Here is a 14,029-nt window from a genome sequence, read left to right on the forward strand (position 1 = left end):
GCTCTGACGTTCATCGGATATGGCAGGGCTTGCAAACTATTACAGACTACATGGGGAAGCACAGTCGCGAGCTGCCCAGTGACACGAGCCTACCAGACGAGCTAAATGACTATGGGCGCTTCGAGGTAAGCAACACTGAAGCATGCATGAGAGCACCAGCTGTTCCGGACGACTGTGTGATCGCTCTTTACGTAGCCGATGTAAGACCTTTAAACAGGTCAACATTCACAAGGCTGCAGGGCCAGACGGATTACCAAGAATTGTACTCCGAGCATTCACTGACCATCTGGCAAGTGTTTTCATTGACATTTTCAACCTCTCTCTGACCGAGTCTGTAATACCAACATGTTTCAAGCAGACCACGATAGTCCCTGTGCCCAAGAACACCAAGATAACCTGCCTAAATGACTACTGACCCGTAGCACTCAGATCTGTAGCCATTATCCCAGGAACCCTAGACCCACTCCAATTTGAAAACCGCCCCAACAGATCCACAGATGACACAATCTCTTTTGCATTGTTGTGTTGTGTTGGATGGTATTTCCATGTTCCGCTGTGTTTCTTCTGCAGGTTTTTGGCTTGTTTGAAGTTTTAGTTTTTCTTGATAGTCCTTGGTGATAGTAGTCCAATCAGGTAATTTTGCCCAAAATCAAGGTTTCAGGTATGGAATTTTGATTTGGATTGAAGGATTTGATGTTGAGGTTAGTATGCTGTATAAGTCATTGTGATAAATATTGTTTATCTACATTTATCCAACTCTAATTCTATATTTTTGCAGAAGAACTCAGGAGCTCAATATCTCTCTCTCTCGCGCTTTCTTTCTTTCTTTCTTTCTTTCTTTCTTTCTTTCTTTCTTTCTTTCTTTCTCTCTCTCTCTCTCTCTCTGTCTCTCTCAAACTCACTCACTCTCTCTCACACACACTACAGTTCACTGCACATTACCATCCCCGTAGGCCCTCAGGCCGGATGTGTAAAAGCTCACTGCATTCCTTTCCTGTTAGGTACAGCCCAGAGCAAGCCTACTGCTGTGTGTGTATGTTTTGTGGGAGGGGTTGCCTGAAACAACTAAATACATCGGGGAAACCCTCTTTGTTTTTTTTTTACCTGCCTGTGTTTTGTTGCTTTTGTAGGTGTGGGTCATCTCTCTTTCTCTGTCTCTTTCTTTCTCTCTCTCTCGCTCTCTCTCTGAATATGTCCCTAATGGATAGGGAATGTACTTACAATGCGCTTGCACAATAAAATTCAAACAGAGTGTATTTACTGATAGACTGAAGCCCACTGACTAGGGACTGTGTTATACATATGAGTTGTGTTATTCTAAATATCTCCTTGGCAACAAAACATTTAGTTATATCTCATCTTTGACATTCGGGCCCAGAGTATTTTCTAGTCATGTTGTCATGAAAAACATAATGCATTGTCTGCAAGGCTGTTGCTGTCATGTAGTGCACTGGGTATTGTTATCATGCAGGGCTCTGGGAATTGCCTAACACAGTGCGGTCTTTGTATTTGTTTGAACCAGGAAGTAGAGTCTTCCTGATGGGAGCCAGATAGTAAACATTACTGTAATAGTTTATGGCCCTATTCCCGTCAATGCTGCTGACCATGTCAATCAATTATGTAATCAGAGGTTTATGGAGAAGGGGAGGCACTAGCGGTAAAGCTGTGTGTGAAGGTTTGTGTGTGTGTGTGTGTGTGTGTGTGTGTGTGTGTGTGTGTGTGTGTGTATGTGTGTGTGTGTGTGTGTGTGTGTGTGTGTGTGTGTGTATGTGTGTGTGTGTGTGTGTGTGTGTGTGTGTGTGTGTGTACATCTAAACTGGTTGTGTGAATTTGGAAAGTAGCATGAATTATCTCATGAAAATCTCGAGGTAAAAACCACAAGTTTAGAAATGAAACTGTGTACAAATGCTGTATCTTAATTTGATCATCCTGTTGTTGCAGTAATTTTCTTGCATAGAAGGAAAATGCAAACATGTAGTGTATTCAAGGTTTGAAAAGGCTTCTAAAGTTAGCAATTTCCACTTTACAATTTGACTTGATTTTCACTACAGAAAAGTGTGTCAACCCCTACAAAAAATCCATTCATTATAATCCACATATTCTGTTGCTGCAGGATTATTTTCCTGCTGTAGCAAACTGGCTCAAATTAAAATCCTATCTGTAGTTGTGTGTTTTTTCCTTTATGATGTGAGAAAGTGGAGAGATGTTCTGTGTAACTGTGATTGTGTTTATTCATTCTCAGTTGTGTGAATGTGTACAGGAAACCTCATAGTGTATTTCTAAACCATAGCACTTGTAACACTGTCTAACTGTGTGTGTGAGAAAGAGAGAGATAGTTAATTTCACTTTTGTTTATTCTCTATTTCACTTGCTTTGGCAATATAAACATGTTTCCCATGCCAATAAAGCCATTTGAATTGAATTGGGGGAGAGAGAGAGAGTTACTCACACTATTGAGAAATTCTCCACCCAGACCCTCACGTACATCTTTTACACACTGCTAACCACAGACCATCATAAATCTCTCCCACGTGGAACCTTTCACCTCTCTGACCTCACATACACTAATTCTCTGACCCCCTCGCCTCTTTCTCACTCTTAAAACACACACACACACACACACAGACACTACAGTTCAGTACACTGCACATTACCAGAGAAATGTTTCACGTGTACCCCACATAGCAAATTAGGAGTTAAAATCTCGGTGTTGAGGTAAAAAACTGTTATATCTGAGAGTTGATTCTAGAGGGGTTTAAATTGACACCCCATTCAGTTAAAGTGTTAATTAAATTGCACACAGACAGACAGACAGACAGACAGACAGACAGACAGACAGACGTATATCCTACATAAATGAAGGCACAAAGAGAATCGGTTCAATTTGGTAAAAGAAAAGTGCGCTTTAATATTACGTATTGAAATATCTTAGAAATATAAATATGTGCAAAATTCCTTTATTAATTTCTATTTTGTAATGCTTTTAGTTTTTGTTGTTCCAAATAGTTTTTCCCTGTCTGCCAGTCTAGTGGCGAGGTTATGGGCAGTCTTTATGAAAGACGAGTACTTCACATGTAGCTGGGCTGATGCGACATGTAAACATTATGTTGTTAGTAAATGTTAAAAATGACTAATTAGACTTCTATCAGGAAGACATGGATTCAGCTTAACACTACATAATCATCAAAATCATCATTATCACGTCTTCGTCATCATCACTACCATCATCATCAGACCAAATGAAGGGGTTGTCATCATCTCTGTGGTCTGAAAACCATCTCTAACCTCTCCCCCAGCCTCACCCCTACTTGTCTTCCTCACTCTTTCCTCACCCTTTCCTAACCTCTCCCACTCGACTTCTGACTATGTTCTGTTGTAGTTGTTTCTGCCGGTATCTCAACCTATTTCCTATAGTGAACTACTTTTGACCAGAGTCCACAGGGTCCCAAAGTAATTCTCTATAAAAGGAATAAGGTGCTATTTGGGGCACACACGTTGTTGTTTCTGCCTGCCTGCCCGCATGGTCCGGTCCGTCTGTCTGTCTGTCTGCCTGCACGGTCCGTCTGTCTGTCTGTCTGTCTGTCTGCCTGCCTGCCCGCCCGGTCCGTCTGTCTGTCTGCCTGCCCGGTCGTCTGTCTGTCTGCCTGCCTGCCCGCCCGGTCCGTCTGTCTGCCCGCCCAGTCTGCCTGTCTGCCTGCCCGCCCTGTCTGTCTGTCTGTCTGTCTGCCTGCCTGCCTGCCTGCCTGCCTGCCTGCCTGCCCCCTGGGACTATAATAAGATCCACTGTTAGCTTTGGTTGTCTGCCAGGGCTTTTGTCTGACTAACAGTGGTCTGCTCAGACTCACTGTCACAACTCCTGTTGTCAGAGAGATATGTGGGGGGGAGGGATAAAGACAAGAGGGAGAGACAGGGGCACCTCCATCACATTCTAACAGAAGAGCTTCCAAAGCTGCAGTATAGCTGTATGTATGCCTGTGTGTGTGTCTATCTGTGTGTGTCTATGTGTGTGAGGCTAGAGGCTGTTGTCAGCCATGATCCCTCACACCTTCCTATGAGGCCATGCTAGTTGGCATGCAGCAGTGGAAATGTGTACGACACCATGCACACAAACACATTCACTCTGCTATGGGCCCCTCATTTGACATTCTCTGCCATACTCCCCATCCTCTCTCTCCTTTTCTCTCATTATACTTCCATCCCTCCCTCTATCTCCCTCTCTCTCTCTCTCAATCCAGTCAGCCCATTTTACATGTCAGACAGGAGAAAGAGGAGAGGTAAGCTTCTGTTAATCAATAGAAAGAGCTGTTCCTCAGCAGCACAACAAACCCACAGGAAACCTTCTGACAACACTCCTGACAACACTCCTAAAGTCACTGCTAAAGTGTGTGTTTGCTTGCGTGTGAGCACGTTCACTGTCTGCGTCACTGTAATCTTTTTGACTATCCAATCACAGCTTCCGCTGGGAAAATGACTAACTGGCTGACAGGGCAATCACTTCTGACCCCCAGCGTTTTCCTGACTCCCATTGACAGTCTCTCCAGGAGAGGCGTATCCATGGCTACCTATATGAAGCTCCACTTGATAGGAAGCAGTAGCATCGATCTAGGATCAGCTTACCCTCTCCAAATCCTATCCTCAACCGTTAGACGGGGAAACCCCCAAAATGAACTGTGTGTGTGTGTTAGATGGGAGCATCGTACTCCGCCAAGAAGTCTCTTAGAGTGTGAGGGAGCTGGTGTGTGTCGGGGGGATCCGGGCCCCCCAGGTGTCCGTTCAGGGTCCTTCTACACAGGTGCTGGAGGGAGGACAGGGAGGAGGGGAGGGGTCGACGCAGTTCTAACGGAACCTTCTCTCCCCCTGAGTGGATCAGATACAAACTCCCTGTCCCCACAGTCTCCCCTGCAGCCGCAGTCATGCCTCCCCCTGTCCTTACCCCGGCCCCGCCCTCCCCATCTCCTCCTCCACCTCCCTCCTTCCCCATGTAGTGTCCAATCAGTTTGAGCACACAGTCGAAACGCGGGGGCGTGTGCGTGCAGTGGGGGTCAGGCTGCAGGTAAAAGCTTCCCCCCTGGCTGTGGATCCGGAGGTTCTTGGTCCCGCGAGCCGTCTGGACCGACAGTGTGAAGAAGTAGTGGTGGTCGGAGGAGTCTCGGACCAGGAAGGTCCCGGGGGGCTGGGAGCGGAGCAGAGCGCTGGCCTCACGACCCCCCACTGCACCCCAGTAGAACCCACTCTCCTGTAACTTACGCACCGCACACAGCACCTGGAACAGGGGGAAATAATAGGTTTTAATATAACAATTGTTTCATTTATGCAAAGTAGGTACATCAAATATACTATACACACAGCACCTGGCAGAGGAACTATAATATATGATGCTGTAATGATAACAATTAGACAAACCATCTGAGACTGAGAGGAATAATGATGATGATGGGTTAGCATTTAGTAAGAGGCTAGCTAGTTTGCATATAGTACATGTGGAGCTGCCACATGATGACAGAGTTGAACTGGCCTGTTGGTAGTGTGCGTGCGAGCTGAAGGGTTTGTAGCGCAGGGGGTCCACGTCTGACCCCTGACCTCTGGCCTCTGGGCGGGTAACGCTGCTCATGGCTGGGGGGGTCGTGCCTGCTATGGGTTACCATGGCGCCCTGACCCCCCCTGCTCGGCTTGCTGACCGAGGGGTGGGGGGTCCAGAGCAGGGAGGGAGGAGGAGGTACAAGGGGAGGAGGTGAGTTGTGATGGAGGTAGGGAGGAGAAAGGGAGAGGACGTGAGGGAGGAGGAAGGGTGAGGACGTGTGGGGGGAGGAGGGGGGAGGACGTGAGGGAGGAGGGGAGAGGACGTGAGGGAGGAGGGGAGAGGACGTGATTCCCAGAGTGAAGACACTGAGTGGCAGTCCAGAGAAGACCTCAGAGAGACCACCCACTGCAGACAGCTGCAGAGAGAGAGAGTGAGAGTTATCTCTATTGAAAAACTTAATTCATAACAAATCGTGTTTTTATTTATATATAACACACATATACACACACACAGTGCCTTCGGAAAGTATTCAGACCCCTGGACTTTTTCCACATTTTGTTACATTACAGCCTTATTCAAAAATGGATTAAATTGTTTTTCCCCCTCTCATACACACAATACCCCTTAATGACAAAGCGAAAACAGGGTTTTAGAAACTGAATTATCACATTTACATAAGTATTCAGACCCTTTACTCAGGACTTTGTTGAAGCAACTTTGGCAGCGATTACAGCCGCGAGTCTTCTTGGGTATGACGCCACAAGCTTGGCACACTTGTATTTGGGGAGTATCACATTCTTCTCTGCAGATTCTCTCAAGCTCTGTCAGGTTGGATGGGGAGAGTCGCTGCACAGCTATTTTCAGGTCTCTCCAGAGATGTTCGATCGGGTTCAAGTCCGGGCTCTGGCTGGGCCGCTCAAGGACATTCAGAGACTTGTCCCGAAGCCACTCCTGCGTTGTCTTGGCTGTGTGCTTAGGGTCATTGTCCTGTTAGAAGTTGAACCTTCGCCCCAGTCCGAGGTCCTGAGCGCTCTGGAGCAAGTTTTCATCAAGGATCTTCTCTCTGTACTTTGCTCTGTTCATCTTTCCCTCAAACCTGACTAGTCTCCCAGTCCCTGCCGCTGAAAAACATCCTCACAGCATGATGTTGCCACCACCATGCTTCACCGTAGGGATGGTGCCAGGTTTCCTCCAGACGCGACACTTGGCATTCAGGCCAAAGGGTTCAATCTTGGTTTCATCTTGTTTCTCATGTTCTTAGAGTCCTTTTGGCAAACTTCAAGCCGGCTGTCATGTGCCTTTTACATAGGAGTTACTTCCATCTGGCCTGATTGGTGGAGTGTTGCAGAGATGGGATAACCTTCCAGAAGGACAACCATCTCCACAGAGAAACTATTGAACTCTGTCAGAGTGACCATCGGGTTCTTGGTCATCTCCCTGACCAAGGCTCTTCTCCGACGATTGCTCAGTATGGCCGAGCGGCCAGCTCTAGAAAATGTCTTGGTGGTTCCAAACTTCTTCCATTTAAGAATGATGGAGGCCACTGTGTTCTTGGCGACCTTCAATGCTGCAGATATTTTTTTGGTAACCTTCCCCAGATCTGTGCCTCGACACAATCCTGTCTCGGAGCTCTACGGACAATTCCTTCGACCTCATGGCTTGGTTTTTGCTCTGACATGCACCGAAATGCACTGTCAAATGTGGGACATTATATAGACAGGTGTGTGCCTGTCCAATCAATTTAATTTACCACAGGTGTACTCCAATCAAGTTATAGAAAAATCTCAAGGATGATCAATGGAAACAGGATGAACCTGAGCACAATTTTGAGTCTCATAGCAAAGGGTCTGAATATTTATATCTGTAAGAAAACCCTTTTTTTCTTATTGGTTGTGCCTGGCTCCCGAGTTAGTGGGCCTGGCTGCCAAGTGGGTGGGCCTATGCCATCCAAGGCCCACACATGGTTGCACTCCTGCCCAGTCATGTGAAATCCAAAGATTAAGGCTTAATTCATGTATTAAATTGACTGGTTATCTTATATGAACTGTAACTCAGTAAAAACTTTGAAATTGTTGAATGTTGCGTTTATATTTTGTTCAGTGTATATATATATACACACACAGCGCATTCGGAGAGTATTCAGAACCCTCACTTTTTCCACATTTTGTTACGTTACAGCCTTATTCTAAAATGTATTCAATTATTGTTTTTCCTCATCAATCTACACACAATACCCCACAATGCAAAAGCAGGTTTTAGAAAAGAAAAACAGAAAAACAGAAAAACCTTATTTAAAAAAATGTGGTCTGCAGTTGTGAGGCCGGTTGGATGTACTGCTAAATTCTCTAAAACGAAGACGTTGGAGGCAACTTATGGTAGAGAAAATTAACATTACATTATTTGGCAACAGCTCTGGTGGACATTTCTGCAGTCAGCGTGCCAATTGCACACACCCTCAAAACTTGAGACATTTGCAGTGTTGTGTGACAAAACTGCACATTTTAAAGCGGCCTTTTATTGTCCCCAGCACAAGATGCACCTGTGTAATGATCATGCTGTTTAATCAGCTACTTGATATGCCACACTTGTCAGGTGGATGGATTATCTTGACAAAGGAGAAATGCTCACTAACAGGGAGGGAAACACATTTGTGCATAAACACGTAGAGAAATACGTGTTTTGTGTGTTTTGAACATTTCTTGGATTTTTTTAAATTTCAACTCAAGAAATATTTGGGGCGGAAAGATTGCCAGATCGAATCCCCGAGCTGACAAGGTAAAAATATGTCCGTTCTACCCCTGAACATGGCATACTGTTCCTAGGCCGTTATTGTAAATAAGAATTTGTTCTTAACTGACTTGCCTAGTTAAATAAACATGGCACCAACATGTTGCGTTTATATGTTGTTCATTGTACATCATAGGCTGTATTAAACATGTATTATCTATATCTCCAGTATACCATCAGACGATTCAATTGCCATCGATTGCGCCCCCCGGGGGGATTCTCAGTAAACCGAGTTTTATGAATGAGTCCCGGTTCATTCTAAATAAACAACCTCATTCCCATGCAGCCTGCTTGCGCCAGCAGAGCGGCTATGGTTCTCCGGTTTCACAGTAAATAGGCTACCCCGGATGGGTCTGGTCTGGCGGTCTCACTGTGCTGCTGGTCGTTGCATTTGGAGCGAGACGGAACGTGCCCGGCACAATAATGGATGGATCTTCATTCTCCAGGACCGCCTCTTGTTGTTACTCTGCCCGCTATGCATCTGCGAAACACGGCCTCCGTCTGAGCCAAGCTGGAGACTCTTCCAGCCACAGAATAGAAACATAACATACAACGAAAACGCAGAAATAGACAATGCCATCTGAAATAAGGAGAATGAGTAGGCTATATAGCCTAGCGTGTGTCCCACATAGGAGTACTGTTCTGCATTGCGCCATAAACAGCCTACTGTTCGTAGTAGTGCTGGCTCCCTAGGATGTTTTAGAGAGGCAATTGCTCGAGCCCAAAAAGCTCACCATATCGCCATTATGATAACGTTTTGCCCAATTGCACAATGGTATTTTACGCACCATAGAGTAACGGTCAAAGCGCCGGGTATGGAGCCTGCTTATTTACCTTGGAGATGGTTCCTGTCTCGGGCTCCAGCGTTCCTCTCCGGGGAGAGAAAATATCCAAAGTCCCCGAGTTAAATCATTTATAAACTTGGTCATTAACTCCTGTCTCTTCTAACCGACAGAGGAACGGGTCCGTAGGCTATTGTCGGTAAAGACTTCGGGGTCCTCCCCCCCTCTATTCTTATTCGCTCTCAATTCAATTCAAAGGGCTTTATTTGCATGGGAAACATGTTTATATTACCAAAGCAAGTGAAATAGATCATAAACAATACTCAGTCCTCCTTTCTCTATCCAGCAAACGGAGGTAGTTGTGTTACAGCGACCAGCGAGTAGTCTCTAGAGCTGATATTCGTAAGGCTCCACCTCCTCAGCTCCGAAGTTCTTCCAGTAAGTACACACACACATACACACAAAAGAATAATCAGTGTGACCTTCTTTTACGGGGCGATTCCCGTATTAGCTGGTGAGTCCTCCCTTTCCCTCCACTCCGCCCTGACAAGATGAAACAGTTGAAGACGTTTATTTACCCTTGAGGAAACCCATAATTCCTGACTGACAACTAGCCTACATTGTACTTTACATTCACGTCATTTAGCAGACACACTTATCCAGAGCCAATAGGGTTAAGTGCCTGCTCAAAGGCACATAGACCGATTTTCACCTAGTTGTCTCGAGAATAAGAACCAGCAACCTTTCAATTACTGGCCCAATACTTTTAACTACTAGCCTACTGCTGGCCGCACTGATAAACAGTGATAACGTAAACTCACTCACTTTTGTACATCGCCTTGGTCCGTACAATTGACCTTATTTTAACGCACCAAAACCGTAATACTTCCAGATCAACTGTAATGTCAATACCATTGTAAAGCACAAGTTCTCCCCTTTCCAACAGAATCAATTACATGACCTAAATGCTGACGGTTTCTGCATAATTCAAGCAGGCAATGAGCTCCGTCCGGTCTTTTTAAAAATGGCGGGTGGGGAAACGAAACTAATACGTGATAGTGAGAAGGAGAGATGTTGTGTGGGAAAATTGCCTTTTTTTCACTCGATCTGTCCAACTTATGACCTTATCGCCTCTAAAATGTAGATAAAACACTATAAAGAGTTTATATAATGTGTCATTACATACCTATTTGAAGGTTTGTGTCGAATTTGAATCGGGTTTTTAGGGCAGTGCTAAAGTGATCTTAGAAGTAAACATTGGCTTTCAGAATGCTGATCGCATGCAATGATGACGCAAAAAATGACTAGGTATCCCCCCTTACCCCGTCACTGTCCATTTCTTGTTTTTAAAGGATGAGAGAAGTCCTACACCTGGTGGAGAGAAATTGTAAGACAGAAATAGTTGCTTTGTGCGTGCTGTACGTTACGACATGACACGTCACGATGTAACGGAGGGTCCGTTTTTTTCAACTTTTCTCCAATACTATAGAGCCATTACCATGTCGATCAACGCTTGAATAGAAACCTAGTACACACCCCCGATTTTAAAGTCAACACAGTCTCTACAGTCCCATTAGTTTTCTTTGTAGCCTCGTTTGAATGTTGTGCTTCCGCACATTTGTACGGAATGGGTTGAGTTTACGTTACACAATTTAGACTCATGCTTACTTGCCTACAGTAGGCCTAGGCTAGAATTTAGAAAAGGGACCCAATTTAGGGTAGCCTCCCAGCTAGCACATAACGTTCTGAGAACCTTAGAGCTTGGCAAGAGTGTGATTGTCTTATGGTTATTTTGCATACAACCTTCCCACAACATTCTGGGAATGGTACAAGATTGTTGCTTGGCTTTGAACATTCTCAGGAGATTTAAGGAACTTAACAAAAAAACGTACATTTCTTGGCATTTCATTAGTTTAACAGAACGTTTCCTAAAAGTTACATTTCATTTCAATTTTGGTAATGTTCTAGGAACATTCTCCAACTGCTTTGACATGGAATGTTCTCAGAGAACATGAAGAAGCAACTGAAATTCTGCTGTGAGAATTTCAGTACTTCAGCATAACTTTTCCTACAGGTTTCCTCACGGTTCTATTTAAATGTTCTCAAATTGTTTCCGAGAATGTTAAGAAAACTTTCCATAAAAAACACAAGAAAACCTTAGTAATGTTCAGAGAACCTTTTAAGAATGTTATTTAAATGCAGAGGATGCGCACAGTGCAACAATATGATGAAGTGTGAATATTTCTGCCACCCACATACAGGAAAACGGTTCCAAATAAATGACATCATTACGTGTTCCACCACCCATGTTATTTACATTATTAAAGGTCCATGTGGGCTCTGCTATGTCGGTAAAACCTCTCGTTCTCTCAAACAGAGGATCAGTGAACATAAAAGTTCAATCAGGAGAAACGACAGGGATTATCCAATCGCAGTACATTTTAATGATCTAAAGCGTGATGTAAAACCTTTTAGATTTGGTGGCATAGAGAAAGTTAAGATATCAGACAGGGGAGGTGATATTAATAATACTCTGAGTAAAAGAGAATGTTTTGGGATTTTCACCCTCCAGACATTATTTCCTAAAGGACTTAATGATGAAATGCCTATGTATGTTATGTTGTGAATTTGAACATGAATTATGCTCCTATTTAAGATTATCCAATGATTAATGACAACTTGCTCGGTAGGTCTATGTCCTCATTGTGGTTTTACAGACGTGTTTAATACGTCTTATTTACACACTTTATTTGAATATTTATGAAATGCATATTGTTATATTTGGTAGCACTTATTTGTTTTTCCTTCTCCTCCAACCTTTTTCCATGTGTGGAACGGATGTGGGCGGGGCTAGGTCTACATAAAGGTGCTAATTTAAAAAAAAATCACAAAAGCTCTGACGAAGGCCGTGAGGCCGATACGTAAAGCTTATTAAAGATCAGTGATACTATCAAGAGCAGTGATACTATCAAGATCAGTGTGCGGTTTCCTTTTTCCTTAATCTTGTTCAACTGTTACCATGCACCTGAAAAAAAGATTGCTCAGATGTGCGAGTATCTTATGAATTAAGAATGTTATTTAAAAACATACATTCTGTTATCAGAAAGTGAAGAAAATGTTTCATAAAAAACACAAGAAAACTTTAGTAACATTCAGAGAATGTTCTAAGAATGTTATTTAGAAACATATACATTCCGTTCTCAGCATCGACAAAACTCTCTCTATCCTATATTTTGTTAACAGTGTGTTCAGTGTTCAGGTGTGTTGGTTCAGAGAACATTAAGAAGCAACATTCTACTGTGGGAATTTTAGTACTTCATCATAACATTTCCTACAGGTTTCATCATGGTTCTATAAACAGATGTGCGGGATAATGGTGTTGATGTGAGCCATTACCAGCCTTTCAAAGCACTTCATGGCTACGGACGTGAGTGCTACTGGTCTGTAGTCATTTAGGCAGGTTGCCTTTGTGTTCTTGGGCACAGGGACTATGGTGGTCTGCTTGAAACATATTGGTATTACAAATTCGCTCAGTGCGAATGTTGCCAGTAATCCATGACTTCTGGTTGGGGTATGTACGTACAGTCACTGTGGGGACGACGTCCTCGATGCACTTATTGATAAAGTCAGTGACTAATGTGGTGTACTCCTCAATGCCATTGGAAGAATCCCGGAACATGTTCCAGTCTGTGATAGCAAAACAGTCCTGTAGTTTAGCATCTGCTTCATCTGACCAGTTTTTTTATTGACCGAGTCACTGGTGCTTCCTGTTTTAATTTTTGCTTGTAAGCAAAAATCAGGAGGATAGAGTTGTGGTCGGATTTACCAAATGGAGGGCGAGGGAGAGCTTTGTACGCGTCTCTGTGTTTGGAGTACAGGTGATCTAGAATTGTTTTCCCTCTGGTTGCACATTTAACATGTTGATAGAAATTTGGTAGAACTGATTTAAGTTTCCCTGCATTAAAGTCTCCGGCCACTAGGAGCGCCGACTCTGGGTGAGTGGTTTCCTTTTTGCTTTTTTCCTTATACAGCTGACTGAGCGCGGTCTTAGTGCCAGCATCTGTCTGTGGTGGTAAATAAACAGCCACGAAAAGTATAGTTGAAAACTCTCTAGGCAAGTAGTGTGGCCTGCAGTTTATCACAATATACTCTACTTCAGGTGAGCAAAATCTAGAGACTTCCTTAGATTTCGTGCACCAGCTGTTGTTTACAAATATGCACAGACCTCCCCCTCTTGTCTTACCGGAGTGTGCTGTTCTATTCTGCCAGTGCAGCGTGTATCCCGCTAGCTGAATATCCATGTTGTCATTCAGCCATGATTCTGTGAAACATAGGATATTACAGTTTTTGATGTCCCATTGGTAGGATATTCGTGATCGTACCTCATCTAATTTATTGTCCAATGATTGCACATTGGCGAGTAATATTAACGGTAACGGCAGCTTTCCCACTCGCCTTCTGCGTGTCCTCACGAGGCATCCCGCTCTGTGTCCTCTGTACCTGCGTTTCTTCCTCTTGCAAATAAAGGGGATGTTGGCCCTGTCGGGTGTTTGGAGAATGTCCTGTGCGTCTTGCTTATTGAAGCAAAAATCTTAGTCTAATCCGAGGTGAGTGATCAGTGTCCTGATATCCAGAAGATCTTTTTTTGCCATAAGATACGGTTGCAGAAACATTATGTACAAAATAAGTTACAAATAACGTGACAAACACATAATAGCACAATTGGTTTGGCGCCCGTCAAACTGCTGCCATTTCTTCCTGCGCCATTTTATACATCCAACCGGCCTCAACTGCAGACCATGTGTAACCATGCCAACCCAGGACCTCCATATCTGGTTTCTTTACCAGCCCAGGACCTCCATATCTGGTTTCTTTGCCAGCCCAGGACCTCCATATCTGGTTTCTTTACCAGCCCATGACCTCCATATCCGGTTTCTTT

The 14,029-nt window shown here is 44.0% G+C and overlaps 1 pseudogene; it reads right to left on the reverse strand.

Moving 5' to 3' along the window:
- Positions 1 to 2,336: 2,336 nt before the first annotated feature.
- LOC139376949 (suppressor of cytokine signaling 3-like) lies at positions 2,337 to 9,482 on the reverse strand (annotated as a pseudogene).
- Positions 9,483 to 14,029: the final 4,547 nt, after the last annotated feature.

This window comes from Oncorhynchus clarkii, chromosome 20, assembly GCF_045791955.1.
Source record: "Oncorhynchus clarkii lewisi isolate Uvic-CL-2024 chromosome 20, UVic_Ocla_1.0, whole genome shotgun sequence".
Taxonomy (NCBI): domain Eukaryota; kingdom Metazoa; phylum Chordata; class Actinopteri; order Salmoniformes; family Salmonidae; genus Oncorhynchus; species Oncorhynchus clarkii.